At 43.1% G+C, this 20,000-nt stretch overlaps 1 protein-coding gene across 1 annotated transcript in view; it reads right to left on the bottom strand.

Annotated features, from left to right (window-relative positions):
• Positions 1-7,953: 7,953 nt before the first annotated feature.
• Positions 7,954-20,000, bottom strand: part of LOC127008380 (protein phosphatase 1 regulatory subunit 3B-like) — a gene marked incomplete at its 5' end in the record, with an annotated part of 26,273 nt that continues 14,226 nt past the window's right edge. The window contains one exon of the mRNA XM_050880387.1: positions 7,954-15,832. The remainder of the gene's footprint in view (positions 15,833-20,000) is intronic.

The raw sequence follows: 20,000 nt of genomic DNA, 5'->3' as shown, positions 1-20,000 counted from the left end.
TCTTTCACGTTTCCTTCGTTTCGTCATCATCATCATCATCATCATTATCTTTCACTTTCCCCATGCAAAAGAGACATTAATATATATACACAGAACTTTCAAATCTTAAACAAATCTATATTCTTTTCTCTTCTCTTTTTTCTCTTCAATATTTCCTTCGTTTCACCATCATCATCATCATCATCATCATCATCATCATCATCATCATCTTTCACTGATCACATGCAAAAGAGACATTAATATATATACACACAACTTTCAAATCTTAAACAAATCTCTATTCTTTTCTCTTCTCTTTTTTCTCTTCAACATTTCCTTCGTTTCATCATCACCATCATCATCATCATCATCATTATCTTTCACTGATCACATGCAAAAGAGACATTAATATATATACACACAACTTTCAAATCTTAAACAAATCTATATTCTTTTCTCTTCTCTTTTTTCTCTTCAACATTTCCTTCGTTTCACCATCACCATCATCATCATCATCACCATCTTTCACTCACCCCATGCAAAAGAGACATTAATATATATACACACAACTTTCAAATCTTAAACAAATCTATATTCTTTTCTCTTCTCTTTTTTTTCTTCAATATCTCCTTCGTTTCGTCATCATCATCATCATCATCATTATCTTTCACTTTCCCCATGCAAAAGAGACATTAATATATATACACACAACTTTCAAATCTTAAACAAATCTATATTCTTTTCTCTTCTCTTTTTTCTCTTCAATATTTCCTTTATTTCACCATCATCATCATCATCATTATCTTTCACTTATTCCATGCAAAAGAGACATTAATACATATACACACAACTTTCAAATCTTAAACAAATCTATATTCTTTTCTTTTCCTTTTTCCTCTTCAATATTTCCTTTATTTCACCATCATCATCATCATCATCATCATCATCATTATCTTTCACTTATTCCATGCAAAAGAGACATTAATATATATACACACAACTTTCAAATCTTAAACAAATCTATATTCTTTTCTCTTCTCTTTTTTCTCTTCAACATTTCCTTCGTTTCATCATCATCATCATCATCATCATCATCATCATCATCATCATCATCATTATCTTTCACTTTCCCCATGCAAAAGAGACATTAATATATATACACACAACTTTCAAATCTTAAACAAATCTATATTCTTTTCTCTTCTCTTTTTTTCTCTTCAATATTTCCTTCGTTTCACTTTCCCCATGCAAAAGAGACATTAATATATATACACACAACTTTCAAATCTTAAACAAATCTATATTCTTTTCTCTTCTCTTTTTTCTCTTCAATATTTCCTTCGTTTCACCATCATCATCATCATCATCATCATCATCATTATCTTTCACTTATTCCATGCAAAAGAGACATTAATATATATACACACAACTTTCAAATCTTAAACAAATCTATATTCTTTTCTTTTCTCTTTTTTTCTCTTCAATATTTCCTTCGTTTCACTTTCCCCATGCAAAAGAGACATTAATATATATACACACAACTTTCAAATCTTAAACAAATCTCTATTCTTTTCTCTTCTCTTTTTTCTCTTCAATATCTCCTTCGTTTCACCATCATCATCATCATCATCATCATCATCATCATCATCATCATCATCATTATCTTTCACTTATTCCATGCAAAAGAGACATTAATACATATACACACAACTTTCAAATCTTAAACAAATCTCTATTCTTTTCTCTTCTCTTTTTTCTCTTCAACATTTCCTTCGTTTCATCATCATCATCATCATCATTATCTTTCACTTATTCCATGCAAAAGAGACATTAATATATATACACACAACTTTCAAATCTCAAACAAATCTATATTCTTTTCTCTTCTCTTTTTTCTCTTCAATATTTCCTTCGTTTCACCTTTGGAATATGTGCAAGAGAAACGGGTTGAGCGCACGAGAACTGTTATCACCTGAATTATATATTATTTTTCTTCCTTCTTTTTATAGAGTTCCCTTCGCCTCATCACGATCACCTTTTGTTCAGGGAGAAGAGAAAGTGAGAGAGACTGGATGTTCCCATACCTGTGTCGCCCTTTTCTTTTTTTTCTCTTTTCTTTTCTTTCTTTCTTTCTTCTTTCGAGGTTCATTTGTTTCTATTGATATTTTTTGAGGGTTTGACGTGTAATGTGTTTTTATTTTCTTCCTCTTCCTCTTCTTCTTTTTTATATTCTTATTTTTTATACTTATTCTTCATTTTCTTCATTTTCTTTCTATTAGTAGTATCATTATTATCATTACTACTATTACTACTACTACTACTACTACTACTACTATTACTACAACTACTACAATTATCATTATTTCTTAGTTTATTTTTCAATGTCTGTTTAAAATCACTGTCTTTTCAAATTCCTCATCTCATTCATTCCTTACTCAATTTCATCTATATTTCATTCATTCCTTCATTCATTCTCTCTTTCTTTATAAATTTATCACAATACTTATTCGCGTCTTTTTCTTTTTCTTTCTTTTCTTTCTTTCTTTTTCCTTTTAAGTCCTGTCGTTGTTTGGTCGGTCTGTTACTAAGGTCGCTGTGCAAGGCTTAGCTAATGAGCTGAATGGTTTTTTTTATGTGTGAGTGAGAGAGAGAATATATTTAGGAGGCTGCTTTCTCTCTCTCTCTCTCTCTCTCTCTCTCTCTCTCTCTCTCTCTCTCTCTCTCTCTCTCTCTCTCTCTCTCTATCTCTCTCTCTCTCTCTCTCTCTCTCTCTCTCTCTCTCTCTCTCTCTCTCTCTCTCTCTCTCTCTCTCTCTCTCTCTCTCTCTCTCTCTCTCTCTCCCTTCTTCACATTCCCTCCCTTCTCCCTTTCCTTCTACCCCCCTCTCCCTCCTTCCCTCCACCCTTGTTTTCCCCATTCTCCCTTCCTCCCCCTTCACAACCCTCCTTTCTTTCCCTTCTCCCAATTTCCTCCTTCCTTCCTTTCTCTCTCCCTTTAAACTCTTCTCCCTCTCCTATTCCTCCCTTTTCCCCTCTTTCTCCCTCTCTCTCCCTTTTCCTTCTCCTCAATTTCCTCCCTTCCTTCCTTTCTCTCTCCCTTTAAACTCTTCTCCCTCTCCTATTCCTCCCTTTTCCCCTCTTTCTCCCTCTCTCTCCCTTTTCCTTCTCCTTAATTTCCTCCCTCCCTTTTTCCCCTTTTCTCTCTCTCCCTATTCCTCCCCAATTCCCTCCCTCCCTACCTCCCCTTCTCTCCCTTTAAACCCTTCTCCCTCCCCTATTCCTCCCTTCTGCCCCCTCTTCTCCCTCTCTCCCCCTTCCTAACCCTCCCTTCACTCCCTCCCTCCTTCCCCTTCCTCCTCAATATCCTCCCTCCCTTTCCCCTTCCTAACCCTCCCTTCACTCCCTCCATTCTTACCCCTACTCCCCAATATCCTCCCTCCCTTTCCCCTTCTACCGCTAAACGCCTCTCCCTCCGTCTTCCCTTCCCCCTTCTTCCCTTCATTCTCCCTGTCTCCCCCTTCCTAACCCTGCCTAACCCTCCATTCAGTCCCTCTCTTTCTCCCCTCTAACTCCTCTCTCCGACCCTCCCTCCTTCCCCCTCCCCATCCTTTTATCCTCCCCAGTCTCCCCTACGTTTCCCCTCTCCTCTTCCCCCATCCCTCTCCTCCCCCTCCTCTCCCTCCCCCTCCTTCCCCCTGCCCATCCCTTTATTCCCCCAGTCTCCCCCTTCCCTCCCCTCTTCCCCCATCCATTTCCTCCCCCTCCTCTCCTTCCCCCTCCTCCCCAATCCCTCTACTTCTTCTCCCCTCTCCCACCCTCTCTCCTTCACCCTCCTACCCCATCCCTCTCCTTCTCCTTCTCCCCCCCAGTGTCCCTACCCCTCCTTCCCCATCCCTCTCCTTCTTCTTCTCCCCCCCAGTCTCCTCCCCTCCTCTCCCATCCCTCTCCTTTTCCTTCTCCCCCCCAGTCTCCCTACCCCTCCTCCCCATCCTTCTCCTTCTCCTTCTCCCCCAGTCTCCCCCTTCCTCCCCCATCCCTCTCCTTCTCCTTCTCCCTCTCCTCCCCTCCTCCCATCCCTCTCCTCCTTCTCCCCTCCCATCCCTCTCCTCCCCTCCTCTCCCTCCCCCCTCTCCTCTCCCTCTCTCCTTCACCCTCCCTCTCCTCCTTCTCCCCCCAGTCTCCCTACCCTCCCTCCCCTCCCCTCTTCCTCCCCTCCTCCCCCTCTCTCTCCCCACTTTCTCAGTCTCCACAACAGATTGGGAGCGACACACGCCAGCACCTTGTCCGCACCCTCCCGTCTTGCTCCACCCCCGTTCCGCCCGCAGGCCTCTTCCACCCGCCCACTCCACCAGACTCCACCCGACCTCCACCCAGCTGCCAGGTAAGAAGGGGAGAAAGGGGTGGAAGGGAAGGGATGGAAGGGAAAGGAAGGGAAAAGAGGAATGGGTCATGGGTCTTTCTTCATCTTTTCCACGAGAGAGAGAGAGAGAGAGAGAGAGAGAGAGAGAGAGAGAGAGAGAGAGAGAGAGAGAGAGAGACGGGTAGGATGAATGGCATATATGGTAGTAATAGAGATAGGAAAGGAAGGGGAAGAAAGGTGAAGGAGGAGGAGGAGGAGGAGGAGGAAGAGGAGGAGGAGAAAAGCGAAAGAAATAGGAAGAAGAAAAGTTAATAAGGAAAAAGGAAAGATGTGAAATATAGGAATAAAACAAGAGAAATGAATGGGTGAAGGAGGAGGAGGAGGAGGAGGAGGAGGAAGAGGAGAGAATGAAAGGTGGGGAGATTAGAGGAAAGAAGGGAGACATTTGTTTTGGGTGATGAGGGGGATGGGAAGGGAAGGAGGGTGGGGGGTAGGAAGGGAAGGGAAGGGGAGGAAGGGAAGGGAGGAGGATGGGAAGAGGGGGAGCACTGCCCATCATCGGAGTCCTTCATCGTCTCCTCCCATTCACTCGATGCCAACCAAAATGGGACTTAATACTTTTTTTTATTTTTTTATTTTTTCTTGAACCTTTTTTATTTTTTTTAACTTAACGGAGGATTGGAGGAAGACAACCCTTAATCATTTTCTTCCTCTAATCCTTCATCTTTTTTTTTTTATCTTTTTCAATCTTCTCTTTTTTTTCATATCCTCTTTTCCTTCTAGTTTTCCTTCATCTTCTCCCCTCATTAATATTTTCTTGAACCCTTTTTCTTTTTTTTAACTTAACGGAGGATTGGAGGAAGACAACCCTTAATCATTTTCTTCCTCTAATCCTTCATCTTTTCTTTCTTTAATCTTTTTCAATCTTCTCTTTTTTTTATATCCTCTTTTTTTCCTTCTAGTTCTTCTTCATCTTCTTCCCTCATTAATATTTTTTTTCCTTTATCCTTCTTTTCTTTTCTTTTTTCTTTTTTATTCTATGTTTTTCAGTCTTTTTTTTTATATATCATCTTTCCCTTCTACTTTTCCTCCATATTTTCTCCTTCCTTCCTTCCTTACCTTCCTTTTTCTTTCCTTTCTCTTTCATTTCCTCCTCTTTCCTCTTTCTCTTTTCCTTTTCTTCCCTTTCCTTCTCTTCCCTCTTTCTCTTTTCCTTTCCTCCTCTTCCCTCTTTCTTCTTTTCCCTTTCCTTCTCTTCTTTCTATCGTCTTTTCCTTTCTCTTCCCTCTTTCTCTTTTCCTTTCTCTTTCCTTTCTTCTTTTCCTTTCTCTCTCCTTTCCTTCTCTTCTCTCTATCTTCTTTTCTTTATCTATAACATTTTTTTCGAACTTGATGTCACAGAAAAAAAGAGAATCATTGTCTATTTATCAATCCATCCATCTATTATTATTATTATTATTATTATTATTATTATTATTATTATTATTATTATTATTATTGCTTGAACCTTTTAAATGCGCAGGAAGATTATTTTTAGCAAGTTGCCAGGGTGAAAGAGTGTGTGTGTGAGAGAGAGAGAGAGTCAGGAGAATTGCCAGACATTTGAGAGAGAGAAAGAGAGAGATAGAGATAAAGACAAGGAAAATAGGCATCAGAGAGAGAGAGAGAGAGAGAGAGAGAGAGGGTGGGTACGGATGCCGGAGCCGATACCAGGCGAGTTTTCATGTGACAGAGATTATCCTTAAGGCATTTTGTGATGAAAAGGTCACCACCACCACCATCACCACCACCATCACCACCACCACCTCCACCATCACTACCACCACCACCACCACCACCACCAGCTTCAGGAGTCGTTCACCCTTAACCTACGTCTTCCTCTACCTCCTCCTCCTCCTCCTCCTCCTCCTCTTCTTCTTCTTCTTCTTCCTAGTCCTCCTCCTCCTCCTCCTCCTCCCTATTGACTTCTAGTTCTACGTGTTTATCATTTCTTCTGTTTTTATTTACATTCTCTTTCTTTTTCTTTCTTTCTCTCTGTTTCTCCCTTTTTCCAACCTTTTTCTGTCTCTATTTCCCCTCCCTCCCATCTCCCCCTTTCTTTTCTCCCTCTAAGTCTTTCTCTACCTCTTTCTCTTTCTCTATCTTCCTCTCTTTCATCCTTTCCTCCCTTCCTTCTTTCATCATTTCCTCCCTTCCTCTCTTTCATCCTTTCCTCCCTTCCTCTTCTCCTTTTCAATCCCTTTCTCTTTCCCTCTACCTTCCTCTCCTTCACCTTCTCATCCATTTCAATCGTCCATCCTTCTTCTCCCTCTCTTCCTTCCCCTCTTTCATCTCTTCTCCTCCATCTCTTCTTCTCTACCTCTCTTCTTTTCCTCTTTACCTCAATCCGACTCTCTCCCTCCTCCTCTACCTTTCTTCCTGCTCTTTCGTCACCTGCTGGAGGCTATACCTTTTCTACGTGTCACAGGTGTTAGACAGGTAAACGGCGCCTCAGGTTCGCTCCCTCGCCTTCTGTGTGTGTGTGTGTGTGTGTGTGTGTGTGTGTGTGTGTGTGTGTGTGTGTGTGTGTGTGTGTGTTTGATCTTTTGTGTATGTATATTTGATCTGAAATTCTCTTGGTTGGTATTGCGTTAAACGTCTTGCCTAGTTTTACAAGTTCGCAGTGGTGGTGGTGATGATGGTGGTGGTGGTGGTAGTGGTGGTGGTGACAGTGTAGTAATGGTGGTGGTGGTGGTAGTGGTGGTGGTGACAGTGTAGTAATGGTGGTGGTAGTGGTGTGCGCAGTTGTGGTGTTTTCAGGAGTGGTGGTGGTGGTGATGGTGGTAATGGTGTGCGCAGTTGTGGTGTTTTCAGGAGTGGTGGTGGTGATGGTGGTGGTGGTGGTGGTGACGCAGGTGGTGAGTGGATAATGGTGGTGAATGTGTTGAAAGGGAGGATGTGTGGATTTATTGGTGTTGAGGGGAGCGTGGGGAGCCTGCTGTGTGTGTGTGTGTGTGTGTGTGTGTGTGTGTGTGTGTGTGTGTGTGTGTGTGTGTGTGTGTGTTCATCCCTGCAGCTGGTCTCGAGGCAGGAGTTTAGCCCCCCCCCCCCTTCCCCCCCGGCCATCAATTCTGAATGTGTGGGTATTTTAAGTCTGACTCCATTAATTTTATATCCGAGGAATATTTGAGGTCGATTTGTTTTGCTTTGAATCTTCGCTCCTGTTGTCTGTGTAGGCTGATGGTGCTTGCGTCTGCTCAAAGGATAGTATTATGGTATTTCTTCACTCTTTGACATAATTTCCCCTACTACTACTACTACTACTACTACTTTTACCATTGTCCCCTCTACTATTACTCATCCTGCTGCCACTCCTACTCTCACAAGTGCCCCAACTACTCGCTGTCACCTCTGCTCCTCCTCATTCCGCCGCCGCCTCCCTCACCGCCTCCCTCCACTCCCCGCCAAACCCTCCCCGTCTTCCTCGCTGGCCGGGTCTTGCGTGCCGTCCCCGTCCTTACCGTGCCGCCTCCTCTGCGTTCCTTCGTCACGCGTCGGTCTTCTTGGTGTTCTTCCAGTTTCTCCCTCGCCCTGAACCTTACTCTTAGGAGGTGTGTCGTCAAGGAAACAATCGTGTAGGCACATTCATGTATTTATTAGATGTTTGCAAAAATCGTAAAATATCGTGCAATATAAAATAATTACAATTTTTCACGTGGCTAAGAATTCAAGATAATTACAAGGTTTAAGAATACGATTTCTTGAGGCGGGGTTAGCGGGGGCGCCGCCCCCGACCTCACGGAGGAAATCAACACAACCAAGAAAATATACAAATGTGGGCGCCAGCCACGCCCGGGGTGCCGCGCCCCGGCCCCCGCCCCGCCCCCCGGGGCCGCCAGGCACGGCAGCGTCATCCAATGTTAAAACACATTAATAACAGCAACACTGGCGATGTTGTTCCTCTTACGAACTACATAGCAGCGGTAAGGTCCTGTGGGCGTGGCGGCGCAGGGGGGCGGGGGGCGCGGCCCCGGCGCCTCCCCCGCCGGGCCGCCGCGGGGCGGGGCAGGACACCCTCGCCGAGGAACTCTGGACACGTTGAGCAACGCGGTGTGCGGCGAGGCTCGCCCCGCCCGCCGCTGCCCGCCGCCCGTCACACACGCACGCACGCACACAAAAAAATAGACATTTTGTTTCTGTAATTCCTCGTGACAGTTTGGCACAGACGACACGACAAGACACGCGCCGGCCAACGCGCGTGTCGTGCATCGCTTAAGGCGGAGAGAGAGTTGATACGCGGCACAGTAGTAGTAGTAATAATAATATTAATAATATATATATATATATAAGTGTATCAACACCCGCGGGCCGCTACGCCTACACCTACACTACCAACAGCTACTCCTTGAGCGATGAGACGGAGTGCCCGGCGACCAACACACCCACCCTCCACCACCCACTCCACTGCCCCCCTCCCCCCTCCCTCACAACACAGCCTCCCCAGCCACCACCAGCACGCCCTCCCCTTCACAGGACACGAGGACGAGGTCGAGACGACACGAGGACGCGGACAAGCAGCGAGACCTTGGCTAATATCACGTCCTGGCGGTGTTTCTTGGTTGCACGACGGCGGCGGCGGCGCGCTCCTCCTCCTCCTCCAGCTCCAGCTCTTCCACCTCCTCCTCCTCCTCCTCCAGCGCTTCCTCTTCCTCCTCCTCCTCCTCCTGCTTCGGCGCCGTCAACTCTACCCGTAAGTACGGCGACGAACGGACATCATAGTGGACGTTTCGGGTACTTAGTGAGTGTATACGTGTGTGAGTATACATATGTGTATGTCTATGTATGTACAGCTCATTAAGGCTTCTCATTACTGTGTCTACGTGTGTATGCATGTATGTATGTATGTATGTATGGCCTCGACATAAAAATAGTATTATACATGTATATATGACAATAGATCTGGCTTATCTACCTCTGCATACATACATACATACACACATAGCTTCATGCATACATAAATACATACATATAATCATAGTAGGCATTTCATATCATTACTCATACAATAATAGTAATAGTAGTAGTAGTAGAGCATAATTGATAATACTAACGATACTAGTAACATCATTATCATCATCGTCATCATCATCATCACTATCATTTTAAGGACCTCTAGAATATGACACCTTAACACACAAACGCACGCACACACGCACACACACAACCTGGTCGACAATCCCTCATCAGTAATAATATCTTAAGTCGACCGTGCGTGCTAGTTAATTATGGTAAGGTAATTAATGTAACATCGACAGGTGTATACAGGTGACCGCTTCCAAGGGCGACTTAGCTATATTGGAAGAGGTCACGGTTAACTTAGGTCACTTTCGGTAAGGTCAGGTTAGGTAAGGTAAGGTTAGGTTAAGTTAGGTTAGGTTAGGTCAGGTTAGGTAAGGTTAAGTTAGGTTAAGTTAGGTAAGGTAAGGTAAGGTTAGGTTAGGTTAGGTCAGGTAAGGTAAGGTCAGGTTAGGTTAGGGATTACTAAGACACAGGTAGAGGTCAGCTTAGGTCACTTTAGGTAAGGTAAGGTCAGCAGTACTACCTAAGAGGTCAATGAAGCCACTTAAGGGGATGACCCGGAGCTAGTAAGACACGGGAAGAGGTCAGCTTAGGTCACTTCAGGCAAGGTAAGGTAAGGTCAACTTGGATATAGGTAAAGGTCGTAAAGCTAGGTAAGCAACTTTAGATTAGGTTATGTAAGGTGAGGTAAGGTCAGGCGGGATACAGGTAAAGGTCACATTAGGCTAGAAAGGTCAGGTAAAGGTCACATTAAGCTAGAAAGGTCAGGTAAAGGTCACATTAGGCTAGAAAGGTCAGGTAAAGGTCACATTCGGCTAGAAAGGTCAGGTCAGGTCAGGAGCGTTTATGAAGGGAGTGTATGTGTGTATGGGGCGGGGAACAGCACAAGAGGAGGCCAGACTACAGTATAAAAAAAAATACTAGCCTCATACTCTATATTTCTCCCTCCCTGTCTACCACTAAGACTCTACACAATCCCTTTATAATCCTTTCCATTTCCCGAATCCTTTCTACTCTCCCTTTACGACCCTTTCTATTTCTGTGTCCAATCCCTTACGTAGAAGATGAAGGGAAGTTATGAGATGCAAGACAGGGAAGAAAGGGATCAAGAGAGGGGATCTGAGGGAGTTTAAAGAGGTTCACAATCCCTTACGTAGAAGATGAAGGGGAGTTATGAGATGCAAGACAGGGAAGAAAGGGTTTGAAGAGGTTTACTAAGAGGTTCACACTCCCTTTCAGCTCATTCTGCTCATCTTCCCTTTACGACCCCTTCTATTTCTGTGTCCAATCCCTTACGTAGAAGATGAAGGGGAGTTTTGAGATGAAAGACAGGGAAGAAAGGGATCAAGAGAGGGGATCTGAGGGAGTTTAAAGAGGTTCACAATCCCTTACGTAAAAGATGAAGGGGAGTTTTGAGATGAAAGACGGAAGAAAGAGGATCAAGAAAGAGTGTTCGTGGGGTTTGAAGAGGTTTACTAAGAGGTTCACAATCCCTCTTATAATCTATTCATAATGTGTTGTCTTATCATCATACATGGAAGATACATAGATACGTGATGCAAGATTAGTATTCATATCCACTGATTCGTAGATGTGTTATCATTATCATCATCATTGTTATCATTACTGGGAGGGGGAAGTTAGAAGGGATGGGATGGGAAGGGGTTAAGGGATAGGAAGGGATAGGGATGAGGGAGTTAAAGGTAAGGGAAGGTAAGGGATGGGATGGGAAGGAGAGAGGGAGTTAAAGGTAAGGGATGGGAAGGGAAGGGATAAGAGGGTTAAAAGGGATGGGAAAGGAAGGGAATGAGGTTAAAGGGATGGGATGGGAAAGGAAGGGAAGGGAAGGGATGAGATTAAGGGGATGGGAAGGGATGGGAAGGGAAAGGATAGGAGGGTTAAAAGGGATGGGAAAGGAAGGGAATGAGGTTAAAGGGATGGGATGGGAAGGGAAGGGAATGGATGAGATTAAAGGAATGGGAAGGGAAGGGAAGGGATGAGATTAAAGGAATGGGAAGGGAAGGGAAGGGATGAGATTAAGGGAATGGGAAGGGAAGGGAAGGGAAGGAAAAGGATGGGAAAATGTATACAAATGTGAGTTAGCTACCTTTCGTACGGTTAGTAGCATACATACATATATATAGAAACACATATATACGTACATGCATACATAAAACACACACACACACACACACACACACACATACATCGACTGCCGGCTGTAGGCTTTTCAATCAAGGCCTCTCTCTCTCTCTCTCTATCTATCTATCTTTCTCTCTCAGCTGCCTCAGTGAAGGGAAGAGTTGGTTGGTTAGTCAGTCTCTCTCTCTCTCTCTCTCTCTCTCTCTCTCTCTCTCTCTCTCTCTCTCTCTCGTCCACCAAAGAGCCTTCCATCTCCTCGTCCATATCATCGCTTGGGAGTCAGTCAGCTTTTAACACTTTCCTTCCTCCGAATTCAAGGACTTCAGAGCAGGGTTAACAAATTATCGTACTCAGGCACTCAGCACATCGCATTTTCCGGTTCCGAGTCACAGCTATCGCAAACAAACGCCGATAAGTAACGCTTTTAACGAGAACTTTAACTGGAATCTCGTTATCTGTGTGGCTAGGACAGTTTTGGGCCCTGGAACTGATGAATGCGATGTTTTGAGTACGATAACTTGGCAACATTGCTTCAGAATTACATCCGTGAGCGCTTTCCTTGAGCGGACAACACTAGCAACATCAACATCAACACTTTCGCAAGCTCTCACACAAACACACACACACATATATTTCCAAGAGAGCTCACTTTCTTTCCCCTCAAGCACACACACACACACACACACGCATATAGCATTTATTTTTACCCTCGAGTCTAAGATAGCGTGTGTGTATATGTGTACGTGTGTGTGTGTGTGTGTGTTTCCTTCCTCTCCCTCCTGATAATGCCGTTTCTGATAGTGCATTGCGGGGAACGGGAAGGGGAGAAGGAAAGGAAGCTCTGAAGGACTGATATACTCGCTCTCCAATTTATCAGAAGGTTGTTGCTGTTTGTTGTTGTCTGTTCTGAAGGAAAGGACTGCGCGGTGACCCAGTTTTCTTCTTCTTCCGTGATAGCTACTTCAGTCTTTTTGCTATCTCTTTTCTCTCCCTTTCTTTCTTTCTTTCTTTCTCTCTTTCTTATTTTCGTGATAGCAAAAGGCATAACACTCTCTTCCTCTCCCTCTCATTCTCTCTTTTCTCTCTCTATCTCCCATTTTCGTGTTAGCAAAAGACTTATCATTAACTCTCTTTCTCTCTCTCTCTCTCTCATTCTCTTTTTTTCTCTCTCTATCTCCCATTTTCGTGTTAACAGAAGGCATAACACTCTCTCGTTCTCTCTTTCTCTCCCTCTCATTCTCTCTCTATCTCCCATTTTCGTGTTAGCAAAAGACTTATCATTAACTCTCTCTCTCTCCCTCTTTCGTTCTCTCTCTCAATCTCACTAGCTAAGGATGGACGAGTGGATGGATGCGTGGAAAGGGGACTACGGTGGGTAAGTGGGTAGGTGGGTGGAGTAGGAAGACGTGGATGGGTTAGTGTTAGTGGGTGGGTACTTGAATGTGTTAGTAGTGGAAGGGTTTAAGTGTGTGTGTGTATGTGTGTGTTTTGGTGGGTTCAATCAACTCAACATATCATAACAACATAGCATAGTAACTGAATGGGTGAGTCTGGGCATGGGTGGGTCTGGGTGTGGGGGGGAGGTGTGGGTGAGGGTGTGTTGGTAGGTTCAAATAAACTCAACATATCAAAGTAAAACAGTAAAAATTGAGGGTGAGGCTGCGAGTGAGCATGGGTTGTGTGTGGGTGTGGGTGGGTGTGGGTGTGGGAGGGGCGTGTTGGTGGGATTCAGACAAACTAAAAACATAGAATAATAACATAGTAAAATAGTAAAGAATAGTAATGATTTGTACCACTTAGCCTCTAACAAGCTAACCAAGACTCTCATTGGTCAACAGGTGAAGCGACGACCCACACGTGACACCTGTCTTCACCTGCCCGTCACCTGCCTCCCTCCTCCCAGGGGCGCCGCTCCCCTTAGGTAAGCCCTCCCCCGTGTGTCCACCAGGTGCCCAGGGGAACGCCGAGCACCAGGTGGGCAAGATAGGTAAATTATCAGTTCATGTTAGGTAAGGTAAGGATATGTAAGGTAAGGTGTACGGGAGGGGTGTAGAAAAGCCAGGTAAGCTCATTAACAGGTAAGGTCAGGTAAGGATATGAAAGGGAAGATGTATTGAGGGTAGGGAGACATGGGTAAGGGGAAGGAAAGGAGAGGGGAGAGAGTAGAGGATTGCAGGGGAAGGGAAGGGAGGGAAGGGGGAGGAGAGAAGTGGGAGACTGTAAGGGGAGGAAGGGAAAGGAGAGATATGTAAAGGGATGCTGGGGAGAGAAGGGGAGGAAGGGAGAGGAACAGAGAGATAGGGAAGCTGTAAGGGAAGGGGGAAGGGAGTGAGAGAGAGATAAGGGGATGCTGGGGAAGAGAAGGAGGAGAAGGGAGAGGAACAGAGAGATAGGGAGGCTGTAATGGAAGACAGGAAGGGGGTAAGAGATAAAGGAATGCTGGAGAAAGGGGAAGAAGGGAGATGAACTGAGGATGGGGAAGAGAGGAAGGGGTTGAGAGGTAAGGGGATGCTGGGGAGGGCAGGGGAAGGGAAGGGTCGCCCGGGGGAGTGGAGAGAAGCAGTGGCCTTGTATTGCACATGAGGATAACACATAAGAGATAATATAAACACTTTGAACGGAACACAATGCAGCGGAACGGTACGGAACACTCGCCTGCACCTCCCTCCCTCCCTCTCTCTCTCTCTTTATCCATGTCTTCTACCGTACTCTTCTTTCTTTCCTTCTTTCCACCTCTCTGTCTCCTCTAACATCTTTTTTTCATCTCTTTTTCTTTCTGGTAATTTATTTTTCTTGTGTCTTCGTTTGTCTCTCCTTTCTTTTTTTTCTTCTTCTTCTTCCCTCCTCTTTATCTCTTTCTGTGGCATTTTTTTGTCTTCATCTCTCTTTCCTCCTCCTCCTCCTCTTCTTCTTTTTCTTCCCTCTTTTCCATCTGTCTGTCTGTTTTTCTCTCTTTTTATCATTTTCATTTCAACTCCTCCTCTTTTCCTCCTCTTCCTCTTCTTCTCTCTTTTCCTCCTCTTTCCATATTTATCACTGTCTGTCTTTTTCTCTCAATCATTTTTATGCCTCTGTTTCTCTCTCCACCTCATCATCATCACCATCTCATCACCATCATCACCATCACAATCACCACCAACACCATTTTTCTCACTGTATTTTCTTTGTCATCATCATCATCATTATATTCTTCATTATCACATCACCTGCTTTTTTTTATTTTCTTCATCTCCTTTTATTCTTTTTCTTTCATGTATCACAGACGAATTATGGTGTGGTTGTGATCGTGGTGGTGGTGGTGGTGGTGGTAGTGGTGATGGGACTATGCAATTACTATCATTAATAATAGTAAGATCACCTCCCTATTATAGTAAACATCATCATTAATTTTCCCTATTTTCTTGCCTTTTCATTATATATATTTTCATTCTTTTTCATTATTTTCCTTCTCTTTTCATTATATTTTCTCTATCCTTCCTTTTCTTCCCTTTCTTCCTCTTTAATTAAACTCCAAATCACTCACTCACTCGCTAACTTCCCATTTTCATCACCTTTTCCTTCTCTCCTTTTTTCTTCCTTCCTGTCTTTCTTTCTTCCTTCCTTTCTTTCTTTCCTTCTCAACTCACAACACCAAAAGCCTTATTTGACACACTCCTCCTTCAACGCCCTTCCTTCCAAAGCCCTTCTAAGTCTTCTCTGGCAATGGGAAAGGCGTGGGGAGGAAGGGCGTGTGGGGAGGAAGGCGTGTAGTGTTGGGCTTCTGCTTCTTCTGAGGCACTGAAGGCGTGGTGGTGGTGATGGTGGTGGTGTGGTATTAGTCTCTCTCTCTCTCTCTGGTTCTTCAAAATGTAGTAATGGTGGTGGTGGTGGTGGTTATATGTTTCCCAGTTCTCGTTCTTGTTTTCTTCTTTTCTTCTTCGTGGTTTCTTCTTCGTGTTCTTCAAGTTCAAGTTCAAGTTCTTTTCGTTGCGGTTTCTACTCGTGTTGTTGTTGGTGGTGGTAGTGGTGGAGGTGGTGGGTATTTACGTTTTCTTCCTCCTCTTTCTCTTCTTCTCCTTCATCTTCTCTTCCTTGCGTAGTTTTGGGTCGGGCCAGATCAGCGGTGGGTGGTTGTGGTTGTGGTGGTGGTTAATCCTCCGTAACGATCTTGGTGGTGGTAGTGGCATTTGTGATGATGAAATTTGAGTAGTGGTGATGGTCGGATGTGAGGTCAGGTCAGGTCAGGTCAGCGCGGGTCATCACCTTGGGTCATCACTCAGATCCTTGCGATGAACGACTAGTAGCTTCACAAATTCTGCAGGAGAGAGAAGAGAGAGAAAAAAAAACGCATTAAAGACAGACTCAAAAACAACAAAACCTATTACGAAACAAACAACAACTGACCATTAACGAGGAAACGTGAGAAAAAAAATGATAAAAAAAGAGAAAGAAAACGAAAAGAAGAGAAAAACGAGAGAAAAGGAAAACACATTAAATACAGACACAAGAAAAAAAAATCTATAACCCCAAACATTATCCATTTATTAGAAAACTTGTTCCTTAATTAAAAGTCGAGGATAAAAACGAGAAAAGTGATAAATAAGGTGAAAAACGAATGGAAAACACTAATCACACGAAACACAAACTCAACAACATCAGAAATTAAAAGAAATAAAGGAACACACGCTATATCCGGTTATGAGGCAATTGGCAACACTTGATCAAAACAAAAGACGGCGCCGGAAAGGGATAACTATGATAAAAAAAATGAGAAAATGATAAGAAGGAAATAAAATAAAACGATATTACTGAGAATTATATACAAGAAATTAAAATAAAAAAGAAAAGGTTATATACGATTAAGAGGCAACATTTGATTAACACACATACGCCGCCGGAAAGGATAACCATGATAAAAAAGAAGAAAACGAGAGGAAGGAAGGAAAGAAACGATAGTACTGAGAATCATATACAAGAATAATTAATAAGTAAATGATAAAAAGGAGACAATAGACGAAATAAAGACGATAAGCGAATGAATCTAATAAGAGGAATGAAAAATAGTAAACAAATGACGATCAGACAATAAATGATATGAAAACAATAAACGAATGAATCTATAATATGGGGAGTATGCGTCTCTCTCTCTCTCTCTCTCTCTCTCTCTCTCTCTCTCTCTCTCTCTCTCTCTCTCTCTCTCTCTCTCTCTCTCTTACTAATTGCCTCTTTTTTCCTTCCTTCTACAGGGCGTAAACCTCAAGGACTCCAGGATACCCACGCCCTTACGAACGTCCTTCCCCCACTCCTACACGCCCATGGAGGAACCCAGACGAGGAGGAGGAGGAGAAGGAGGAGAAGTGAAGTTGAGAGGATGCAAGGAGTAAGAAGCAAAGACGAAGACGAAGATGAAGAAGAAGAAGAGGAGGGGGAGGAGGAGGAGCAGAAGGAAGAAGGAGGAGGAGGAGGAGGAGGAGGAGGAATAGAAGAAGACCTTGAGTAACGGGGTATGTCAGAGAGAGAGAGAGAGAGAAAACACGACACAAATTCAAACACAACACACACACACATACACACACACATATATATACACACACACACGTACACACAGATGACTCACACATACACACACACTTATGAAACCCATCTCACACACCTGTAGACCATTCCAACACATACACACACACACACACACACACACACACACACACACACACACACACACACACACACACACACTGGTCGTCCCTGTCTCACATTTCCACACGATTGACGAGTCTCTAGGAATGTCAGAAAGTTCGACTCTAAAAAAACAAAACAAAAACAGAGCTAGACGGCGACTCTGTATAGATGTGAAAGGCTTGCAAGGTTGGCGCTAATGGCGTGTGTTTAAGGTGATCTTTTTGTGTGGTAATAGTGATGTTAAGATATAGGGAAGAGATGTGTGAGAAGGAGGAAGATGATGAGAAACAGATGCAAGCTATCGAACAACAACAACAAGAAGAACATCAACAACAACAACTACAAGAACAACAACAACGAAAAAACAGCAAAACAAAAGAACGAGGCATGGAAGGGAGGAAGGAAGGAATGTCTGAGAAGGGGAGATGAAAAGGACGAGGATGATGAGAAACAAATGCAAGCTATCGAACAACAACAACAACAACAATAACGAAAACCCACCAAAACAAAAGAAGAGCGAGGCAGCGAAGGCAAGAGGAATGTCTGAGAAGGGGAGACGATAAAAATAGAGAATATGAAGTTAGAATAGCAAGTGAACAAAGAAACCAAACGTACAATACAGGACAAAACAGGACAGATAAAGCAGAACAGGATACGATATGAAGAGAATTGAAGCCCGGAGGAAAAAACACACAAAAAAACAAGCAAAAAAACAACAACGTAAATATAACAAATACAATACATATACAGAATAAAAAAATAGAGAAAAACAAATCGAAGAACCTTTAAGACAGACTTGGGTTACATGGGAAAGACTAACTAGGATGAAGCAACAGCCCAGACGTGGAATATAAAGAAGGAAAAAACAGGTTAGTGAGAACATAACGAACCTGCACTTAAGATTAACTCATGAATAACACAAGAACTGAAGGACGTGAGTAGTTAGAGTAATACTATGAACTAGGATATGCTAGTCAGTGGCTGCTGTGTTTACTGTTTTACTTCTTTCAGTAACCGAGGGGACAAGTCGTCGGGTCCCGTTGATTTATTTGTATCGAGTTTGTCACGGTACTTTTTCACATCGTGGTTGGAGATAGACAGATAGATAGAGAGACGGATAATTAGAGAGAAATAACGGAAAATATCGTAAGGGTTGAAAGAACATGGGAAGGACTAACTAGGATGAAGCAACAGCCCAGACGTTGAATATAAAGAAGGAAAAAACAGGTTAGTGAGAACATAACGAACCTGCACTTAAGATTAACTCATGAATAACACAAGAATCGAAGGACGTGAGTAGTTAGAGTAATACTATGAACTAGGATATGCTAGTCAGTGGCTGTTGTGTTTACTGTTTTACTTCTTTCAGTAACCGAGGGGACAAGTCATCGGGTCCCGTTGATTTATTTGTATCGAGTTTGTCACGGTACTTTTTCCCATCGTGGTTGGAGATAGACAGATAGATAGAGAGACGGATAATTAGAGAGAAATAACGGAAAATATCGTAAGGGTTGAATTAACATGGGAAGGACCAGTTAAGATGATAGAGCCCAGACGGAGAATATAAAGAAAGAAAGAAAAAAAAACAACAAAAAAAAAAACAGGTTAGTGAGAACATAACGAAATTGCACTTGGGATTAACTCATGAATAACACAAGAACAGAAGGACGTGAGAAGTTAGAGTAATACTATGAACTAGGAGAGGTTGGAGATACAGACAGATAGATAGATAGAAAGATAGATAGATAGATAGATAGAGAGATAGAGAGATGACAGAAAATATTGAAACGAATGTACGAAATGAAAATAACAATGTGAAAGAAAAGAAGAATGAAAAGAGGTGTGGAAAGAAAGTAGATAGGCAGACAGAGATAGATAGATAGATAGAGAAAGAGAGAGACAGACAGAGAAGCGAATGACGTGAACAGGGAAAATGTGGAAATGACGTGAGAGGAAGAGAGAGAAACAAATAACTAAGGAGGAGGAAAAAGTGGAGAAAGAGGAAAACTGTGACGCAAAATGAAGAAAATGACGTAAATTATAAAGAAAATGAGGAAAGGAGAGAGAGAGAGAGAGAGAGAGAGAGAGAGAGAGAGAGAGAGAGAGAGAGAGAGAGAGAGAGAGAGAGAGAGAGAGAGAGAGAGAGAGAGATAACAAAGGAGGGAAAAAGTGGAGAAAGAAAGAGGAAAACTGGAACGGAAAGAGACAAATATGGAAAGCGTGACTGAGTGAGTGTGAAAATTCGAGGAAAAAGAAAGTATGTAGAATTTTTTTTGAGTGTGAGAAACTTCATAATTCACACACACACACACACACACACACACACACACACACACACACACACACTCCCCCCCTCCCCCCCCCCCCACCCCCCCACACACATATCCCCATACACACACATACATACATACAGCCAGCCATGAGTCATTATATACAAGTGGTGGTGTTGATAGTGGTGGTGGTATTGAGGGTGGTGATGGTGATGGTGATGGTGGTTAGTCATTCCTACTTCGTTATACATTCAGGTGTCTGGAGGCTTTTAACACAAAGGGAGAACAATTACGTAGCTATGTTGTGTGATGAGGAAATGATCTACCAATTAAGGAAGAAATTTATATATATACACTGACGTTGAGGTATGGTATTAGTGACGCCGTTCGCTACGCAATAAAAAGAAGAAGAACAAGAACAAGAAGAACAAGAACAATAACAACACAATATAGGTCAAGTTAATCAATTTCACACTAGTTTTTTTGATAAGTTTATTTACTGACAGACGAAAGGAAAAAAAGTACACGTAAAAA

Source organism: Eriocheir sinensis, chromosome 37 (genome assembly GCF_024679095.1).
Source record: "Eriocheir sinensis breed Jianghai 21 chromosome 37, ASM2467909v1, whole genome shotgun sequence".
Classification (NCBI taxonomy): Eukaryota; Metazoa; Arthropoda; class Malacostraca; order Decapoda; family Varunidae; genus Eriocheir; species Eriocheir sinensis.
This window is presented reverse-complemented; position numbering and strand designations above follow the sequence as displayed.